The sequence below is a fragment of the Balaenoptera physalus genome, assembly GCF_965194825.1.
Source record: "Balaenoptera physalus genome assembly, chromosome: 17".
NCBI lineage: Eukaryota > Metazoa > Chordata > Mammalia > Artiodactyla > Balaenopteridae > Balaenoptera > Balaenoptera physalus.
Window position 1 is genome coordinate 950,361 of NC_138895.1, and position 21,183 is coordinate 971,543.

The 21,183-nt window shown below is 55.0% G+C and overlaps 1 long non-coding RNA gene across 3 annotated transcripts in view; it reads left to right on the forward strand.

Annotated features, from left to right (window-relative positions):
• The first annotated feature begins 10,542 nt into the window (after positions 1 to 10,542).
• Positions 10,543 to 21,183, forward strand: part of LOC309647037 — a 218,778-nt gene continuing 208,137 nt past the window's right edge. Inside the window, exons 1-3 of one of the 3 annotated variants that reach the window (XR_014255745.1) lie at positions 10,543 to 11,651; positions 12,108 to 12,193; positions 12,311 to 13,213. This is a non-coding gene — a long non-coding RNA (uncharacterized lncRNA). Of the gene's footprint in view, positions 11,652 to 12,107; positions 13,214 to 21,183 lie in introns of those variants that run through there. The other 2 variants (XR_014255744.1, XR_014255743.1) reach the window with 2 other exon arrangements.

The following is a 21,183-nucleotide window of genomic DNA, read 5'->3' on the forward strand; positions in this document are numbered from 1 at the left end:
AATTATTGCCATTTGCAGCAACATGGATGGACCTAGAGATGATCATACCAAGTGAAGTCAGAGAAAGACAAACATGATATCACTTATATGTGGAATCTAAAAAATAATACAAATGAATTTATTTACAAACCAGAAACAGACATAAAAAACAAATTTATGGTTACCAAAGGAGAAGGGCAGGGGAGGGATAAATTAGGAGTTTGGGATCAACAGATACACACTACTATATAAAACAGATAAAAAGGATTTACTGTGTAGCATGGAACTATATTCAGTATCTTAATAACCTGTAATGGAAAAGAATCAAAAAATATATATATAACCGAGTCACTATGTTGTACACCTGAAACTAACACAATATTGTAAATGAACTGTACTTCAATTAAAAAAAAAAAAGGCGAACTGAGTAGATACTTGCATTGCAAAGAATTAGAACTCAAATCTATAAGTAAAAATCCTATCAATCAGTAAGAAGAAGACAACCCAATAGAAAAATGGGTATTAATCAACAAGTCACGAAAGAGGACATGCAAATGGCCAAGAAAGTTATGAAAAGGTGCTCAATGAGTTATCGCTGATACTTCCAGAGTGGTCAAAATTAAAAAGGGTGAGGTTGCCAAGCTCCCAGAAGTCTTACCCGCTGAGGGCGGAAACCCGCTGAGGGCGGAAGCGTGAACAGTCTCGCTGGAAACTGCTTGGCATCATCTACTCAAGTCAAGGCTACACCTACCTCAAGTCCCAGTCACTCATCTTAAATATAAACCCAACAGCCACGGAACAGGAAGGGGGGGAGGGGGGAGGTGTGCATGGCGGCTGAGCCCTGGGCAGAAAACACCCTGTGCTACTTTCCTCCAAACTCTGCTCGGCACACACAAGAGCGTGGATGAGGATACAAACGTGTCGAATGAGAGAAGCAGGCCAGGAGTTCACGTACTGTGTGATTCTATTTATGTTGTTCAAAAAAACCCCCAGCAAAACTGACCTGTATTGTTTGACTCGTGATTATGTGGTAAAACTCTAAAGAAAAGCATGAATCTGGTTGTCATGTAGGTCAAGAGATGGTCACTGTGAACGGAGAAGTGATAATTCACTGAGCTGTAATGTTTGTTTTGTGTACTTTCTATGTGTTTGATGTTTCACAATAGAAAAGGCTTTTTGAAAAAGCCTCCAAAGGGTTTTACTCAATTAAGAATTTACTTAATTCCACACAGGTGCAAACGCGTAGCCATCCGTAGTTGAGCGCTGCGTCTATGACGGCAAACGTGCCTGTCCTGGTGGGCGAGGGATGGTGTGCGGTCGCTGTCACGGGACGGTTTTCCCCAGGAGGCCACGGAGCCTGAGCAGGAGTCGTCACTGGGAGCTCGAGGGGGTGCAGGTGCGAGGCCGAGCCCTCACTGCCGCCTGCGTGTATTCAGCAGGCGTTCACGAGAGGCTGCGGTTACAGATGGTGCCATGGCGCCGAGTGAGGGGCGGCGGGCGCGGCAGAGGGTCTTGGGCATTTCCTGCCCGTGTCCCCGGCCCGGTCGGCCGTTGTGCCTCAGCACGGCCCAGGCTGGGAGGGGAGGCCCACGTCGGGTCCAGGCCCAGCCGCTGCTCCAGAAGAACGGCCAGGAGGTGGAGGCCGGCTGCTCCGGGGCCCGGGACCTGAAGTTTGGCTGAGGGGACGCTGATCAGGGTGACTCCCTGAGGCTTAGACCAGGGCCCAGAGGAAGCGTCGTGCTGCCTGAGAGCCGGCTTTGCCGGGTATTCTCCAGGCTTGTGCGACCTGAAGGCCTCGAGCTGCGTCCGCAGATGCTTTGCAGTCAGGTGGCCTGCCGACAAGTTTTATTTCTTTCAAATAGGGACAAACACAAAGTGAAGTCGGTGCTTTTGGGTATGGGGGTAAGGAGGACACATAATTAAATGCAAAACAGGGATCGCTACGTGTATTAATTGCCACGGCTTAAGGGGATCTCAAGAAATAAAAGGGTTTTTTAGTACTGTTCTTCCAAGGAAAGAATTTGTAGTAATTTAATCATGTTCTGAAATGTTAATTTGAACCCACTCATCAGACATCAGACTCATTTTAACAAATCCATTTATTACATATTAGTACGTGGTTTCTAAACATCATTCTATACTTAGAAAATAAAAACAAAACACGGGCTCCTTAGAGACGCAGAGAAGATCCTTTCTTGTTGTGTTTACATACTGTTAAAGCCACATAAGCGTATTTAAAAACCTACTATGGTGCGTTACTTGCTTTTCCACGTCAGACCGTACTGGTGCAGCCCCTTCTGTAAGGGGCTCGATGCTCTCAACACACATTCAGGTCGAGTTTTCATCCTCTCCATTGCTGGCAGAGCTGCAGAGAGTAAATCCGTGCAGGTACCTTCACGCGCACGTGTGGCTGTGGAAGGGGCTCCCGTGGAAGTTCATGTCTCAGCAGGATGGACCTGAGTCCCTCGTGAGTGGGGTCTTCGGGCTCCTCTTCATGGCCGTCACCCTGGGGGTTTCTTCTGGGTATTTCCCTGGTTTTTTTTTAATCCTTTGCTTGGGGGTGTGTGTGTGTGTCTTTTTTTCATAGTGATTTGTGGGAACTGTTTGTAAACTTCTGGCTGCTAATCCGCTGGTTTGACGGCCCGCCCTCTGCTGGCGTCTGGTCGTCCACCAGACCTTAGCTGTCTGTCCAGCCCAGCATTTCTCTTCCTCTCAGACCTCCTGGTCCCCACTGTCGCCCGGGTTACCCCTCACACGGAGGATGGAGCGGGTGGTGGCTCTCCGGTTCCCACTTCCCAGGGCTGGTCCTTCCAGCCAAGGAGCTCTGTTCTCACACTGTTAGTTTTGTCACATTGTGGCTAAATGGATGAGGAATAAATCCTCCTTTGACTTGAATGCGGACTCCTTTGTGGGAGGCCTGTGTCTGACGTGTCTCAGGCTCCACGAGCCGGGGAAGATGGGTCAGGCGATGCGTGTTGTCTTCGCTCTCCGTGGGGGCCCCTTCCAGGAGGACCCCCCAGCCCCTGAACTCCGTCCAGGTTCGGGTTTCATCTCCTTGAGGACCAGGGTCCCTGGGCCTGGAAGCAGAGCAGGACTCGGGCCGTCGAGGGCGGGTCCACAGACTCCCCCGCAGCCCTTCCTCCCTCTCCACGCGGCCTCTGAGTTCAGGATTAACCCGCACGCCGTCCTCTCCGCGGACACCTGTCCCCGCCCGCTGGGCGCCTGGGGCACCGGTGATGCCGCCCCCTGAGCCCCGAGACCCCCCGCCCCACGCTATACCTTCTGAGGAAAATGTCCTTTTTAGAATTCATAAACACCATTTTGGTCTCTTTTTGCTTTTTAACGGGGGTTACAAGAAATATGTCCTAAAGCTGGGAGTGCCGCAGGGTTAGGCCTGGCGCGGGGGCCTGGCACCTGTGGACGCCGGGCCCTGGGGACCGGGAGGGGCCTTTCCGCCCGCGCACCTGCCACCTGGGCCCAGGGGGTGACAGCTCTCGGGCAGGGGGGCCCCGTTTAGTGCTGTGACTTGGAGAGCCTGACTCATCCCCCGGCATCCCCGGGAGGAGCAAGGACACGGCAAGGTCACGCTGTCATCACCGCCCCTGGGGCTCAGGAGTCAGGCTCCGAGCTGGGGGAGTTCTCGGCCCCAGGTGTCCCGTCCTGGTGGCCGGTCCCTGGGCTGAAGGCCGAGCCGAGGTCACGAGGACGGCCCCGCAGGGAGGGCAGTGACTAGGAATCAGCTGAAGTGGGGGCGAGGGTTTCCGAAGCTCTCAGGGCACCTGTTCCCCCATCCAGACTGTTTCTGCGTTTACTCTCAGGCTTGTGTGGAGCCGACAGAAACAGGAAGTCTCAGGAACAGTCTTCAGAGTATGATGTGAATGAAACATGCCTTGTTTTAACAACTTTCTTAGTTCTTATCATTGTAAATACTTGAGGGAACTGTTTTTTCAAACAGTTTCATCACATCTGGAAGCGGATTTCTTCTGTGTGTTAGGGGGCTCTTAGGATAAGCTACTTTGAGAATGAGGATAAAGGTGATTTGCTGGGGTGGTGGGATGGTGAGTGAGGTGAAAGTTACTTTCATTCATGTTGGTTTTATTAGGGCAGGGCTAACAAGACTGACGGCTTGAGAAATTTCATTTTTCTTCAGTTTTAAAGTCAAGTGCTTTGTCTTGGCTGTATCAGGTGGGAATGTAAATCATCCCCCATAGTCTCCCTAACCCCCATTCTCCACATCATCTGTAACATTTTTATTTAATACTTAACAAAATATATCTAAATAGAAAAATGTCACTTTTCATCACATAACAAGTACCTTGAGACTTTTTCTGTTAGGTTACATTTGGTGTTGATGTTTGTTAAGTTCTGTTTGTCTCTTAATATGAAGTTGTGCTGTAGTGGAATGTATTCCATAGAGGGGGTAGGATTTTCAGCAATAATTTAACCCTTTTCTTAAGGCTTGTATGACATTGTGTTAACTGACAGATTCATTTTTGTATCAGAAAAGTGACAATATTGATGTGCTTTTAAAATACTTTATATATGATTTTAAAAATCGAACTCATTATTTTCCAGATTACCACAGGAAAGAACACTTTGTGATCCGGACTCAGTCAATGCTTGGATTTCAGGGACTTTTTTTGAGTTGGAGGAGAGGTATTTGTGTTTTGTTGACATGGACGTTTCTTTGAAATATTTTACTGTATTTGACAAACTCATACATTGTGAAGTTACCCATCCTCTGCAAACACCCAATTTCCCCAAAGGGTTTTACCAGAGTGTTCCCACTCCCAGCATGCGAATACGTGGGAGGGGACGAGCAGAGAACATTTTATGTCGAGGAATGATTTTCTTCAGTGTTTTATTCCTGAACGTGAGGCTTTTCTCTGTGATACCTAGACCCTCCCTGGCTCCACAGGGCTGTCTGGTGTCAGTGCAGGATAGAACCCTGTGCCCGGACGCACGTCCAGCTCTGTCCTGTGTCCACTGGACCGGGAAAGAAAGCGGGGACACGCAGAGCACCGCTGGGCAGTGGGGCGATGTGGACCCTCAGACTCTGCAGCCCTTTCCGCCCGCCAGTGCCCTTGGCTGCAGGAGGCTCCGCTATGGCCTCGATGTAAGTGGAATAGAAGCTAGTCTTTGTCTGACAGAAGATTCTGAGGTTGAGTGTTAAATTCCTGGGTACAAATGGTGGAGACTGTCCGACAGGAAAGCGTGTCTACACGTCAGTGGCAGCAGCAGCGACAGCGCAGGAGTTGGGATCCTGTTCGTCCTTCACGGGGTCACGTGAAGGGGGAGCAGCTTAGACGTCGCGAACAGCACTCTCGTTTCTCGGATGAGGAAGGACAGTCCTGCGTTTCGCAGATACAGTGTTTGAAACGAATTATTCCCTTTTAGGGAAATGTCGGGTGGCTGGAGCCCTTTGCCCTTAAACAAGGCCATGGGCCCCTCTGCCGACACCCCGCCCTCCCCGCCCCCTGGCCTCAAGGAACAGGCCTCCCTGTCCGGCTCCTCTCCTTGCTAAGGCCTCCGTGTCCGGATTCCGACCTTCCGTCTAGGGAGACGGCTTTTCTAGAACAGCAGGGTGTTGACAGTCGAATTCTCACAGAGCAAGCGTCCTCTGGACACCAAGGGTCCTGTGAGCAGTTCTGGTCTGTGGGCTTGGTCCCCAAGGCTGCAGGCACCGCTGGGAAGTGCCCACGACCCCCCGGGACCCCTCTTAGGCCCAGTTCTGTGCCCTGGATTGAGACTGGGAAAGAGTCCAGAGGCACGTTAGAGAACTTTTGATTCTTCTCTAAGTCCCAACGTTCAGTCCCCAGGAAGCATTCTTAGGACCTGGGCCCAGCCTCGCCCAAGACCAGAGGGTTCGGGAAGATGCCTTGGGTGTTTGCCTCAGCCCTGACGTATTTTGTTGTTGCTGGAGTGGGCATTCCTCCGAGATACTCACTGTATCAGACACACTGCCATCGTGGTCACTGCTTCCCAGCACAGCCTGGGCTCCAGGGCTTCTGCTGGCAGCTTGGGGCGGAGGGGCCCTGGGCTGTGCAGCCCCCAGCCCCGGGGTGGGCCCACGGGCAGTGACCCCCAGGAAGGGCCAGTGGGGTGCAGGCCCGGGCCGACGCCGCCCCTGGACGCCCGTTGGCCTGAGGGGCTGGGTGGTCGTTTAGCGTTGGCAGTCCGGTCTGAGAGCAGTAGCCCCGGGCGACACCCTCAGGCCCGCCCTGTGGAAGCAGCGTGGCACACACGGTGTCTGCGGAGGGCTCTGAGGCCCCCGGGGGACAGCGCCTCCAGACTAACGAGCCTCGGCACTTCTGCTCACAGGGGCGTTTCCCCGGCAGTGATGCGCGGACCCCGGGATGGACCCCTTTCCCGCGCAGCGACGCTGACCGAGCGTGTTTGCATCGAGTGAACACATGGGAGGCCCGTGGGTGGTCCCAGGAAAGTGTGTGTTTGTCGTTTTCAGTTCTGCTGTGGAGTCTGTGCTCCTGGAGGACCGCCACCCTGTCCTGGGTGGGGCTGTCAGCCCACAGGACCTGGTGGAAGCAGAACCAGGCGTCTGAAGGGGGTTGAGTTCTGTGTTTGTTCACGCAGCTGGCTGATTTCAGTGTTTAGAGTCATGCATTTTCGGTTGTGTTTTTAGAAAAAGGCCTCAAGGTGGTTACTTGATTCAAAGGGAGATTTCAGCGAATGCTGTCACCACAGTGAAATCAGGGACCTTTTCTCTGCTTTGTCATCTTTTTACAGAAGTCACCCTGTAGAGTTTATTGAGCTGTTTCTGCCCAGGAATAGCTGTTCGGTTTAAGCTCTGGTCCTGTTGGCGTAGCTCTTGGCTGGGAGTCCCTCGGCACACGGCCACGTTGGGGGCCGGGGGGGCTCGGAGCTGGTGGCCCTGTCCCTCCTCGGGCCGTGGAGAGGGCTGTCGCTCCTGGTTAGAGGAGTCGGGTGATGGGCTTTTCCCCCGTGTGGGGTGGGCTCGTCTCCGGTGCCAGCAGTGCTTGCAGGGGGACCGTGTGCGTGGCCATGACTTTGGGGGTTGGTTTGCCCCTGGACTCCCCGTTGCCTTTGAGGACTTGGGTCCCCGACGCATCTGTGCTCAGGTGTCTCCCTCGTGACCCTAAACTTTGCAGGGACCAAGGTCTGGTCTGTCACGGGTGCTGCAGGCTGGTCTCCCCCTTGTGGGTGGAGCACGTTGGGGGGAGACGTCTGCGCTGCCTGCACCAGGCCGCTGTCCTGCCCCGGCTTTGAGTCATCAGCAGAGGGCAGTACCTACCCTCGTAAAGCACGAAGGACCCAGTTCTGCAGGAAAGGCCGCCCGTTCCACGTGGACACAGATGCATCCGGATGGAGCTGGGGTGTTGCTGGCCTCACCTGCTTAAAAAATACCCTGCGGTTGCACTCACTATGCGAACCTGCGGACGTGGGCCTCTCCTCGCTAACCCCGTCCACAGCTCTGGAGGGACGCCGCTGTGTCTCTAAATAGAAACATGAGTGGAGCGCAGAGGGATCACATCAGTGTGTCTGAAGGCGGTCCTGCGGTGAAGCAGGCAGGTTCCTGGTAAGTGAAAACTCTTACTCTCTCTACAGGGCGGCTCAGACAAGTAGAGACCTGGGGGCCACCCGACTGCTTGCCGCCCGCCCAGCCTGCCGGTGGCCAGGCTCTGAGGTCGGAGTGGGATTGGCTGGGGTGATGGGGGGACACCAGCTGCATGGGGACTAAGCCGGCGCCGTGCCGGTCGCTCTGCCTTCTCCACGCTTAGGACGACGCGTGCCCTCCTGTCTGGACACTCTTCCCGGTGGCTGAGGGGGGACAGGGCAGCCCAGGCTTTGAGGGGCGCTCGGGGGCCCTGCCCCGTCGGCCTTCACCCTCGCCTCTGTGCCAGTGACGCTCCTCACCTGGCTCTCAGCTCTCTTCCTTCCACGCGTGAAAGATGCCGGAGCTGGGGGAGGGGAGGGTCCCTGACCCGCGAGGCATCTCAGCTCTGCAGCTGAGCTGTTGTCAGCGTGGAAACCGGGGACACTTCCTTCCTGCCCCGTTAGCCGCGCTGCAGGTGCCCGGCCCGCGGGTCTGAGCGGCCAGCGCTCGGGTGGGCCTTGCAGGAGCCCTTCGGGTGCCAGCCCGGCTGCGCCGAGTTCCCCATCGGGAGTGGCTCCGGGGTCTGGGAGCCGCCCTGCCCGCTGCGTCCCAGTGCCTGAGCCGGGCTGAGCGCCGCCCACGGGGACAGGCCTGGCTTCCCGCGTGACGGACACGCCGCGAGGCCAAGAGTCAGCCAGTCATGTGACATCATCACTCACCCACATGTACACGGACGTATCTGTTTTTTCCCTGAGAGGACATTTATGTCTTTTATCTGAAGCCCAGTGTGCCCGAGGCTCTCAGACCATTTTATAAACCGGGCTAGTTCCCTCCGTCTCCTGCACATGCTCCCCTGTGTTACTTCAGTTCCCAGACGTGACAGTCAGGGCGCGGCCCCGCCCGGGTGACACGGCCCCAGGCGCCCGGCCTCCCCCCACAGCTGTCCGCACACCTATGCGTGTCGTCCACACTGCCTGCCGAGCACGGAGCGAGGTTTTCGTTGGTATCTTTTCACATGGAAAAAATAACAAATTTGTCTCTGATCTTTCAAAAATGCCTGAGCTTCTTAAGCAACTGACACACCCTTTGGGCCTCCGTGCTTTTATGTGCAAAATGAGGAGATGGGCTTCAAATCTTCTCCGGGCCCAGGGGTTCAGTACCTCCCTGGAAGGGCTGTGGGGAGCAGGGTTGAGCGCCCAGGGCCCAGAGAAATCCCGCGTTTGCCTCTTCACACTTGAGCATCCAAGATGTTTCACTGGAGGAAGGAAAGTTACTCGGTGATTCCTGACATTGTATCAACATGCAATTAAAATGCTTTTTTAAAAAATGGAGGTGAAGTTATGTAACATAAGATTAACCATTTGAAAGTGGACATTCAGTGGCATTCAGTACATTCACAGCGTTGTGCAGCCATCACCTCTACTCAGTCCCCAAATATTTTAATCACCCCAGAGAAAACCCGGCCCATCGGCAGGCACTCTCCGTTGCCCTGGCAACCACCCGAGCACTTTCTGCCCCTGTGCGTTCCTTCACCTGCTCTGGACGTTTCGTATAACTGGGGTCATGCTGTGTGAGGCCTTCTGTGTCTGACTTCCTCCCCTTGGCATCATGTTCAGGGCTCATCTGCGCTGTGCTGTGTCAGCACATTATTCCCTTTATGGCTGAGTAATAGTCCGCCGTAGGGACGGACCACGTTTGTTATCCATCCGTCCATCGAGGGGCATTTGGGCTGCTTCCATCTTTTGATTATTGAGAGTGCCGCTGTGAACACGTGTGCCCAGGAATGTCTGCCCGTTTCCAGTCCTTTGGGGGCATCAGAACTGCAGTTTGCAAGCGAGTCCCTTGAAGGAGGGAACTGCAGGTTTTGCCGGGTGGCTCGCCCAGTGCAGGACAAGCCCTTCTCCACTTGCTTGGGGCGTCCTCTTTCCTTGCTGTTTAATCCACATCTACCTCAATCTCTCTACTTCATTGGTCCTTCTTGGAAGGATCCTTTTGTGTTTCCAGTTACCAAAATTTGCTGTCTTGTAGAAGTGCTCCTCTTAGCTGATGTATTTCCCCAAAATGCCTCACATTTCTAGTCTCGTTTGGAACTGTTTAAAGACAGTGATACCACCTGAGTTACTCTGGCCAGAGTGTTGGACACACAGACCTCAGTCCCTCCCAGCTTCGGACACTCCGTCTTGCTTTCTTCTGGTAACTTGACCTTATTGTCCTTCTAAGCAATGAAAAAAAAAAGGTGGCTCAACAAATCTGGTGACTATTTGGACACTGAGTTTCAAGTTTCAGAAGCTCCCTTGGTTTCCTGTTTAGTCAGCTTGGAGGCCACCAAGGCAGAATAGAAACAACTGTTACAGACGCTCTTTCACATATTTATGGACGACTGTTTCTTGGGAAAGAATTGGAACCTCTCGGATGCACTCGTACCGGCTGGATTTACTCTGTCCCATCCTCCGTTCTTAAGAGAGAGGTGGGAGAGGAGAGAGGAAGACTCGAGGACCCGGGCCTGCTGTCCTGAGAAGGTACTGGGCTCTTTTTGTTCAGGGCTGCCGCCAGGCACTATGAGTGTCTGGACCAGATGCACAGCGAATTCACAGCCTGTCCATTCAAGTGCTGCCTGTGGTCCCCACCAGACGGGAGAGGCGCCAGCAGCTACTTTCACTAGAGGTCGGAGGGCAAATGGCCGAGAAAGGCCGCCTGACAGACCCTGGACCCCTGTGCCCACGCAGAGCAGATCAGGGAAGCCTGGGAAGGCCCAGAGATAAGAGGGGAATTTTCCCGCTGGAGACCCAGCAGGGCCGTTAGGAGGGCAGGGCTTTAGGACCCAAAGACCCGGGGGGTTCCCCCGCCCTCAGCTGGGAAAGGCCCGGCGGGGAAGAGTGAGGGGCGGGGCAGTGGGGGGTGACCAGAAACAGACTTCTGGGCCCTAAACTAACCGTAGGCCTCTTCCCCGCCGCAGCCCCTCGAGCAGGCGAAGAGCCGTCGGAGGCTGGAGATGGAGCCTCACAGCCAGCTGCCCACAGAGGCGGAGGGGCCGGAGGAGGGTGGTCCTCACCCCGCGTGTTCTGTCTCGGGGTGCTGCCCCATTCCTGGTCCTCTCACCGGGGCAGCAGGCCCTTCTGGGTGCTTTCTGCTCTGTGCCCACCGTCTTCCCCAGCACCCAGCCTGGGGCAGGAGGCAAAGAAAGAACCCGAACCACTGTTGTGTGGGTCCAGGTGTCCCAGGGGGTTGCTTCCTCATCTACACCTTTCAGAGTCTTTTGTTTGTTTTACAGATAACGCCCAAGATTTGGGGCTTTCCTTAATGGGAGGAATAGGAAAAAGTATGTCTACTCCATCCTTCTGAAAGAGGAAGTCTTAGAAAAGGATTTTTAAAAACTGAATTTGTACCCAAAAGTCTTACTAATCTCTACCATTAATTATGATTATTTACCTGTAGATTCTTTGGAATTTTCTATGTAGACAACTCTTATCATTTGTACATATGAATAATCTTTGTTTTGTCCTTCCTTTCTACTTCTCTTACCTTTCTCTTTTTCCAGCTGTGCTGTGCTAAGATTTCTAGTTTGGTGTGGTAGAGCGGGCAGATCTTATTTCTGATCTTCAATTAAGTATCAATTATGTATCTTGTATGCTGTAGGTTTTTTGAAGAGACCCTTTATTGGATCAAGAAGTTTCTAGCATGTTAAGAATTTTATTTTGTTTTAAAATCATGAATAGATATTGTTTTTTCCAAAGTTTCCCCAGCATTTGTAGAGATGATCATATGCCATTCTGGTTGATGTGGTAAATTACATCAATTGATTTTCTAATAATACATCAATCCTACATTATAGTTATAAACCCATATTATCTTTTATCTGAAGTAGTTTGTGTAACCTTTGAATTTTTTATCCCTTTAATGTTTGCTAGAGCTTGCTGGTAGAAACTTACAGGTCTCGTGTTTTCACTATGAGAAGATTTTGAACTATTCTTTCAATTTCTCTCTGCAGGCTACGTGGGGTGAATCTGATGGAGATGCTCACATCGCTTTTCACTTCAGACATCCAGCCCTGAGAAGCTCTGCCCACTCTCCCAAAGCTCGTGTGAAAACACAAAATAGGGTAAGTGCTGGAAACGGAAGCGTTACCTCTGCGTGACCCCTCTTGGTTTCCTCTACTGGGGGCAGAGCTTGACTGAGGTTAGGGCTGACCTCCCTTTCCTAGTCAACTTCTGTAACCTAGCAATGTGCGTTCCAATGGTGCTTTTGTTCTAAGAAAATTCTACCAGGGTAGAAAAGTTTGAGTTCTCAATACTATAATTTTTTTTCATTTGAGGGGTTCCTAACTTCTTTCAAATTCAGAACTGCTTTGAGAGTTTTATCAGCTACGGGCTGCTTCCTAGAAAAACGCACACACATACACAAAATTCTGCATAGCAGGATTGATCACTGCTGTGGCTCCAAGGCGGCTGTGCGTTTCCTGTTCTCCCCCTTTCTCAGCGGGAGTGAGGTTTTATTTCATTTTGGCACGCTGCACGTGTTAAGGGGGAAGATAGATTTTTAGGTCATGCGTTCATAGGTCTCTGGGCCCTGAGAAGCCACACCTGGACCCGATGGCAAGGATGTCACCCAGGGGTGCTAGACTTAAAGCTGACGGGGTGACAGGTGAGTCCTCAGGGCCGCTCTCCCATGGGGAGGGTCGGCGGTATTCCCTGTGTTGGAACGGGGTGGGTGTGGGTACCACTCATCCCCTGGCTGTTACACTGTATTCCTGTCTGTTAGATATGCTAGTTTTCCCCCCTACAAGCCTCTCCCGGTGGGAAGTTACACGTCACTGCATTTGTGAGATCAAGAGTGGGTGTGTGATGTGCTCTAGCCAGTGGAGTGAGGACCGAAGTGCCCCCAGACAGACGCTTCTGCAGCTGGCCTGGGATCGCCCCCCTTATTCTTTGGACGTGCTTTGGATGGTGCGCTCCGCTGGCCTCAGTTCTGGGGCAGGGTGGCGTGGAGTACGGCTGCAGCCAGTTCGTCCCTGGACGAACACGTGGCCGTTACTGAAAGCCACAGGGATTTGGGGCTGTTTGTTGCTGCAGAAACATTTGTTTTTTATGAATGACACATCCTTCTTCTTCAATATCCAAGTCACTGCATTTCCAACTTTCCCGCCATGCTGCGCGCTCTGGGAGCGGATCTGTGATCTCCGCTGACTGCCACCCACCAGGCTTCCTTCCCTTCAGCCGATGGGAGGCGCCGGCAGGATGTTGAAGAGCAGAGGCGGGAGAGCTCGGGGCCTGAGTTCCCGGCTCCCTCCTTGCCAGGCGAGGCCGGAGGCGCCTGTGTTTCTCTCCCTAAGCCTCGGCAGCCCCGTCGCTGCGCCCTCCGCTTGTCTCCAGAGCCCGAGGAAACGGCCTGCTGCTCTTCTGTGTCCGGTCACATCTTCTCATTTCCCTTCGCCGAGCTCTCTTTAGTCATCCCCGAGCCCCGACGGGCACACTCGGGGCGGATGGAGCAAGTGGGAGCGAGGGCAGAGGCCACCCTCACTCCCGGGAAGGGCATCCAGGACGTCACCCCTCTCGGGGGAAGGGCCGGCACCGACAGCATCGTCTTCGTGGGTATGTTATGCCTCTGAGGACGTTTGCTGCAGCGATGAAATAGCCACAAATAAACGTTTGCCTGGAATTTGCAGTCATTCTCATGGTGTCCTGAGTCCTGAAAAAGGGTCCTTATCCCAAGTTCTCAGGAAAGGAAACTGCCAATTTGGGAACTTAATGACACACAAGGCCACCTAGAGTGCCCGCGCGTGGGCAGTGTTTACTGCCCTGGGAGCAGATTTCCTGACCTGCCTGCTGGCCCCCGACGTCCCATCCGCTCCCCGAACCTGTCAGTGTGACGAGGTTTCACCCCCTTGGTTGTCTTCTGTTACGTGGCACAGTGGGCCTGGAAATGAGCAGACTGGATCATCTGGGTGTCCAGAGCGCACCAGCCCCGGGGCAGAGGCCTCATCAGGCTGCAGGTGCTGGGGTGCCCATGCTGCCGGCTTCGGGGGCCTGGAGAGGGGCCGCCCCCCTCGTGGGTGCTGGGCCGACTGGGGACCAGCGAACCCACAGACGCGGAGGGCAGCCTGAAGGGAAGGACGCCCGTCCTTTCGGACTCGGGACTCTCCTCCGGGACACGAGCCTCCGTGGCCCCCCTCCCCACTCAGGGCCACTCGGGGCGTAGCACCTGCCGGTGAAGAAGGCCGAGGGGGAGCCGCGCTCAGAGAAACTGCGGCGCACCTGGCCTCTGGCTCGGACCGCGTGTGCGGCCTCCTGTCCTCACCTGGCCTCTGGGTCGGACCGGGTGTGCGGCCTCCTGTCCTCACCTGGCCTCCGGGTCGGACCGCGTGTGCGGCCTCCTGTCCTCACCTGGCCTCCAGCTCGGACCGCGTGTGCGGCCTCCTGTCCTCACCTGGCCTCCGGCTCGGACCGCGTGTGCGGCCTCCTGTCCTCACCTGGCCTCCGGCTCGGACCGCGTGTGCGGCCTCCTGTCGTCACCTGGCCTCCGGGTCGGACCGCGTGTGCGGCCTCCTGTCCTCACCTGGCCTCCGGGTCGGACCGCGTGTGCGGCCTCCTGTCCTCACCTGGCCTCCGGCTCGGACCGCGTGTGCGGCCTCCTGTCCTCACCTGGCCTCCGGGTCGGACCGCGTGTGCGGCCTCCTGTCCTCACCTGGCCTCCGGGTCGGACCGCGTGTGCGGCCTCCTGTCCTCACCTGGCCTCCGGGTCGGACCGCGTGTGCGGCCTCCTGTCCTCACCTGGCCTCCGGCTCGGACCGCGTGTGCGGCCTCCTGTCCTCACCTGGCCTCCGGGTCGGACCGCGTGTGCGGCCTCCTGTCCTCACCTGGCCTCCGGGTCGGACCGCGTGTGCGGCCTCCTGTCCTCACCTGGCCTCCGGCTCGGACCGCGTGTGCGGCCTCCTGTCCTCACCTGGCCTCCGGGTCGGACCGCGTGTGCGGCCTCCTGTCCTCACCTGGCCTCCGGCTCGGACCGCGTGTGCGGCCTCCTGTCCTCACCTGGCCTCTGGGTCGGACCGCGTGTGCGGCCTCCTGTCCTCACCTGGCCTCTGGGTCGGACCGGGTGTGCGGCCTCCTGTCCTCACCTGGCCTCTGGGTCGGACCGGGTGTGCGGCCTCCTGTCCTCACCTGGCCTCTGGCTCGGACCGGGTGTGCGGCCTCCTGTCCTCACCTGGCCTCTGGGTCGGACCGCGTGTGCGGCCTCCTGTCCTCACCTGGCCTCTGGGTCGGACCGCGTGTGCGGCCTCCTGTCCTCACCTGGCCTCTGGCTCGGACCGCGTGTGCGGCCTCCTGTCCTCACCTGGCCTCTGGCTCGGACCGCGTGTGCGGCCTCCTGTCCTGACCTCTGAGCTCCGAGCCCTCGCTCAGCGGGGTCCAGGCCGTCGTCCCTTTTTTGCCGCGATGGGGCCTTCAGCAGGGAGAGGCTGCCTCGTTTCAGCCGGTTCTCGTGAGAGAGGCTCGCTGTCTACACTGGCGAACTCACTCGGAAGTCTGCGTCCTGCAGACGGCGGGTGGATGTGTTAGATTCTGGAACTTGACATTTCTAACTTTTCCGGCTCAATAGCGGTTTGCGCTGTTTGTGCACGTGGCTGTTTTGGATCCCGTGCTGTGTCAAAGGTCTGCGGGAAGGGGCTCGTTTGAATCATTTGTTCGGATTCGTGTGTGTTGTCTGGTTGGTGGCAGGTCTTTTAAAGACGGTCTAGTGCACACACAGAGGCCTTGGACACGGCCCAGGCACGTGAGGAATTAAAAATCCACAGTAAAAACAAACAGAAGTGTGACTGTGTCAGCTGTATGAGTGGGGTTTGGGACGGAGCGATTGGCCTGCTCTGTGGAAGCACATCTGGGCTGTTCGCCGTGAGAAGGAGCCTCGCCAGATGGCAGTCACGTCGGGACGGTTACCAAACAGAAGTGAACCACGCACGTCGGTTTGATCTACCAAAGCAGTTTGCAGTGATAAAGTGTTTTCTTTTCTTTTGAAAAACTAACGAAAGCCATGTCACCCCCAGAATACTACGATTTGGCTAATCTCTCCCAACTTTCTTGACTGTTCTTGGGAAGAAGAGCTCTTCTCTTGAACGACCCCCTTTCTTGCATGAAGCCCGGATAAATTGCCACCATCAGTGAAAGCACAAAAGCGCTTTACAAAGAAGCTGCCTTGGAGGACTGCTGGTGGGGACACGGTCATTCCCCAGCCCCTCCTCTGTGCAGGGCAACCGGCCGTCTCCCCAGCCACATTTCCTAGTAGGAGAAGGAGATTCCAGGCCGCAGGAAAGCTGACAAGGTTGGGAAACCAGTGGTGGACTTGTAGCAAGTCTTGGAAGTACATTTATATCCTGGAAACACTTCTGTTCACTGAAACTCTTTCAAAATGATGTGGCTCAAAGGCTGCCACACACGTGTAATTGGATGTAGGGAAACCAGTCCCGGGACCATATAAGACTGTCAAGGAGTCAGTTCTGACGGCGCGTGCTTCTCAGGTGGAGGCCCGGAAACTTTAAAAGGTGCTGAAGAAACTGTGGGGTGTTTGCATAACCTTGGGGTCGTGACGCGTTTGCTAAGCGAAACACAAAACCCAAAAACCGTCCAGGAATTGACGGACAGGTCTGACTGACAAAAACAAAACAAACCCAAAACACAAAGCACTGCTTATTAGTGAGAAACACCACAAAGTTAAGACATCAGCCAAAGAGCAAGAGAAAATATTTGCCACACACAGTACAGAAAGGGAGTTACAGTCGTAATGTTCAAAGCGTTCACACAAACCAATCAGAAAAGGGCAAATAACAGAAGGAAGGGCAAGATCAACTCCCAGAAAAAAAAAAAAAAGAAAACTAATGACCCACAAATACTGAAAAGATGCTTAACCTTCCAAATAATTAGGGAACTGTAAATTAAAAATTCAGCATGATGCCAAGTTTCAATGGTTAGATTAGTGGAAATTAAGAAGATAGAAATTATATCTGGGGTTGGTGGGGACACTCATATCCTGGCCGTCACAATTTGACAGGATCTAGAAAAATTAAAAATGTACGTTTTTGACCCAGCCATCCCATGTTTGGAATACAGCTTGTGTGAATACTTGCATATGGACACAAGATGACCAAAAAATTAAATGTACCCTGCAGGGTTACACAGTGAAAATTGGAATCAACCTCAACGTCCGTTAGAGAATAGTAAGCAGTTTTTAGTGCATACATATATCTTATGAAATATTATGGGGCATCGCAAAATGTAAATTAGAGATATAGATGCAAACATAGAAAATTCTCTACTGTATATTCAGTGAAATTCTTATTTACCTCAAAAACAGCACCCAAAACTGTGATGCACAAAGGATCTGGCAGCTGTAGGCACTCAGTAATTGTTTGTTTGTTTGTTTGTTTTAATTAATTTATTTATTTTTGGCTGTGTTGGGTCTTCGTTTCTGTGCGAGGGCTTTCTCTAGTTGTGACGAGCGGGGGCCACTCTTCATCGCGGTGCGCGGGCCTTTCACTATCGCGGCCCCTCCCGTTGCGGGGCACAGGCTCCAGACGCGCAGGCTCAGTAGTTGTGGCTCACGGGCCTAGTTGCTCCGCGGCATGCGGGATCTTCCCAGACCGGGGCTCGAACCCGCGTCCCCCGCATTGGCAGGTGGACTCTCAGCCACTGCGCCACCAGGGAAGCCCCTCAGTAATTGTTGAATGAAATGTGTGTCAGTGGACGGTGGGCAGCTGGATGCTCACAGCCGCCACTCGGGGATGGGGTGGGACACTTCACACCGCATGCACTTCTGTGGTTCCCACGTTTCTGCTGTGATCGTTTTAAAAAAGTTGTGCCCTCCCAATGAAGTGCTTTCACTGCAAAGATGGCTGCGTCAATGTGCAATATTAAGTTGTCTTTTTGGTGGCTTTTTAAAGTAATGGTGCCAGCGAACTCTGAGCAAATATTATTTCCCGTACTGTCGGTTGGGAAGGGAGCCTCGGAGCTGGAAGGGTTGGGGGTTAGGGCGCTGGTTCCTACTGTCTCCCCTTCCTCCCCTGCTCCCAGAGTCCCCTGAGGTCATTTTGCTGAGATTCCCGACAACTTCCCGGCTGCTGGGAGTGGCACGGGGGCTTCGAAGCGGGATCGTCGGCTGCCTCTCTGTCCTTCTCGAAACCTTCTCTTGCCGTCCTCAAAAGCCCACGCCCTGGTTTCTCTCTCTCTGCTGCTTTTCCTGTCCCTTTGCTGCTACTCTTCTCCTGCTCCTTAGGTGTTAGTTTTCTTTAGGATTTGTGTTCAGACTTCTCTTACTTTCTGTGTTCTCTACACCCTTCCTGCATGACCCCATCCACTCTCATGGCTTAAATCCAATCTACGTGCTGTGTTTCCAGCCCAAACTGTTCTGAGCGCCAAGCCTGGGCCTCCAGCTGTAACCGGCCGCCGTCACGTGGGTATGTCAGAAGCATGTCAGATTCAGCGTTTTCAGAATCAGACTCATTTTCTCCAAACCTGGACCAGGGCTCCCTTCTCTAAGCCCTGCTTTATGACGGGCAGCCCCCTCTGTCTGTTGAGAAACCTGGAATTTATCCTCTATTCGTCCCTTCTGTCGCATGCCGCATCCAGTGGGAGATGAAGCCCAGCCAAGCCTTCGTGACTAATGGCTCGTGAACCAGCCTATTCTGTGCTCTCTGATCCCAAAGCCACCACCTTGGTTTAGGCCCCATTCTTGGCCTGGACAGCGGAACAGTTTTCTGAACCTTCCCGCTGCCTCTGGTCTTGTTTCTCGGGAACCCTTTTACTGCAGTGGATGATGCTTCTTCCCAAAATCCATAGGTAGCTTTTCACCTGTTTCAGGACGAAGCACAAGGCTCGCCCCGCCGGGCACCCGCATCTACTGCCACCCGCGCTCTCTGCCGTGTCTTCGTTACCCCCTCACCTACACACAGAAAACACTGTGGCTCCTTGACACGCCATGTTCTCGGGCCACGCTTGTTCATCCATGGAGGCTTGTTGAACGATTGCTGAGGGCCAGGCTCTCCTCCTCGTGCTGCACCGTGAGCGGGACCGTGTTCCCGGTCGGGTTCGCGTTAGAGAGACCCCGGCTCTCTCGCTCGTCCCGTGGGGGGCTCGGCACCAGGTCTAGACGCGGCCCCCGGAGCCGTGAGCAGGCAGGTCGTCCGTGGAGGCGCCCGCTCCGTGTGTTCCGTGCTCGCGGCGCTGGGGGCTGAGACAGCGCACGGCCCGTGGGGGGAGGGCTGGCGCCGGAGGCCCCGGCCGGGGGTGAGGTCGCCGCGCTGGACCCCGCACAGCTGCCTGTGGCGTCGGTGTTTTGGCCACTGCAGGGGCGCCTTTGGAGTCCTGAAGAGACAGTTGGACTTTCACTGCCTCAGGGAGAGGGCTGCGGGGCGTGGGGACCCCTGGGTGGGCGGCGGGGGAGGGGTGAGGAGAGGGAAGAGCGAGAAAGAGCCCTGGGGGGTCTCTGAGGGGCGGAGGCGGGTTCCGTTCTTACCTGCTTGGTTCCCAGTGTCTACAGGGTGTCAGCGGGAGTGACAGGGTCCAGGTGTGGGTAGGGCTGAGTGGAGACACAGGGATGGAGATGCTGGGGGCCCCAGCGGCGGGGAGGGGGGAGGGAGCAGCCAGAGGAGGGTGAGACCCGGCATCACCCCACCCACCCCACGGGCAGAGCACTCAGACCTTCGGCGGTGAGGATGGGGAGAGGACAGCAGAGTACAAACAGGCAAGGAGCCGAGAGAACGAGGGGAAACGGGGGTGTGCGTGCGTGTCAGCGGTTCCAGACGCTGCTGCGACCACAAATAACAGGCCACAGCGTTGGGGACCCCAAGGCTGCAGGTGACCTTAAGGTTCTCCGTGGAGAAGTGGAGCGCGGGGTAGAGAGTGGACGTGAGCAAGCCCACACAGTGTGCAGGTCCGGGTCCGTCTGGGATGCAGCACTCGGTGACGTGAAGGAGACACCTCGTGGGGAAAGCTGGGAGGGAGAGGCCTGGCGGGTCCTGGGAGACGGGCCGAGGTCGGGAGAGGTGGTCCATCTGCGGAGGTTTCCACCTCCCCACCCTCATGGAACTGTTTCTAATTATCCTTTAAACCCCATTAGGCATTGCTGCCCCAGAAGCCTTTCTGCGCCCTTCCAGGCACCTCCCTGAGCTTTGCACACCTGTCGTAGCGCCCGTCACAGCACCTGTCACAGCGCCTGGGCGCCCCCAGCGTGGTTCCGGGCAGTTACCAGGTGCTCGCGTGTGTGCAGGTCACCTCAGCTCTGCTTCTCCTGAGATCCTGAACTCCTTGGGGCCGGGACCGTGCTCACTGCAAACCCGTTCGCTGTCCAGACACCAGGCTGTCTGGATGGGGAGTGAAGGGGTGGGTGGGTGGGCCCGCACTCTGAGTGAGCGCCCGGGGTCCCCAGCCTCACAGGCTGTGTGTTTGTTCTCCCCAGCGCCTCCGCGTAGGCAGGGCGGATGTTCACAGGGCGCCCTTGTCCCAGGAAGTCTGGGGCTCCTGTCTCCTCCTCCCACCCTTTGTGACATGACATAGGTTGATCATTTGTGCTCTGTCATCATTTTTCCAAATTATTCTCATGTGAATGCCCCTCCCCGCACTTTACCTGGCCTCCCTGGGATGTTTCCAGCTTTGCTACGCCTTTCTTGGCGTGCAGAGCGTGGGCAGTAGAGAGGCAAGTGTGTGAGGGTGTTATGCAAGGTGGAGATTTCGCCTTGGGTACATTATGGAGAGATTGGTCAAAGGAGCAACTTGTAAATGAATTATGCTGAGAGTATCTATTGAACGAAGGCAACCTGCAGGCCCCTCTGACCCTGCGGGGACCATCGGCGCATCCTCAGCCTCTGAAAATGGGATCACGTCTCTGCTGGCCCACGATACGCTGAAGGTTGCTCTTTGCGCCCAGTTTTCTGATGTCGTGGAGGCCCCTGCTGTGATCCCGAGGTGCCAGTTCGGCCAAGTGAAGACAGAGACATTTCAGTAAAGCCTCCAGACATTTACTTAGACTCAAAACTGCTTCTCCAAATTCACGCACTGTGTAACTCTGCAGATCTTCAAATATATTTCTGTCACTGGCTCCCATAAGCCTGTGTTGTAACTTCTCTTCTTGTCCTGGGGAAGGAGTTGGGAAGGGCTTAGTTGTCTCTTTTGCCCCTTCCAGAGAACTGCCAAAATATTTTGATTCTCGCAGATGAAGTCAGTTTTAAATTGTGCTTCTCCTGAGGCTCGTTTGGAAGAAGACACAGCAGTTCTGAGAAACCAGCGGTAGGGCTGCCAAGTTGCCCTGTTTCCCTGGCTGCGGCTTCGGCTTCGGCTTCCTCGCCTTGGGGTAGGTGAGAACCAATCCCGTCTCTGCGGGCTGGAGAGGCTGGTCCAGCCCTTGGCCTTGCCCACCTAGGGCCTCTCCTCGCCCGGCATCCTGGCTTCAGTTCGCTGGCAGCGGTCCGGGTCCAGGCCGAGCGTCTCTGCAGAGCCTGGGTTCTGCCGCCTCTGTCCTTCCCAGGGTGCCCGGCCCTCCTGGCTGGGGGCACCTGGACGGCAGGGCTGCGTCCGGCTCTGGCTGGTCACACACGAGCAGAGGAGGTCAGAGCTGCCAGGACGGAGCGGCCGAGCAAAGGAGCAGAGGCCTGA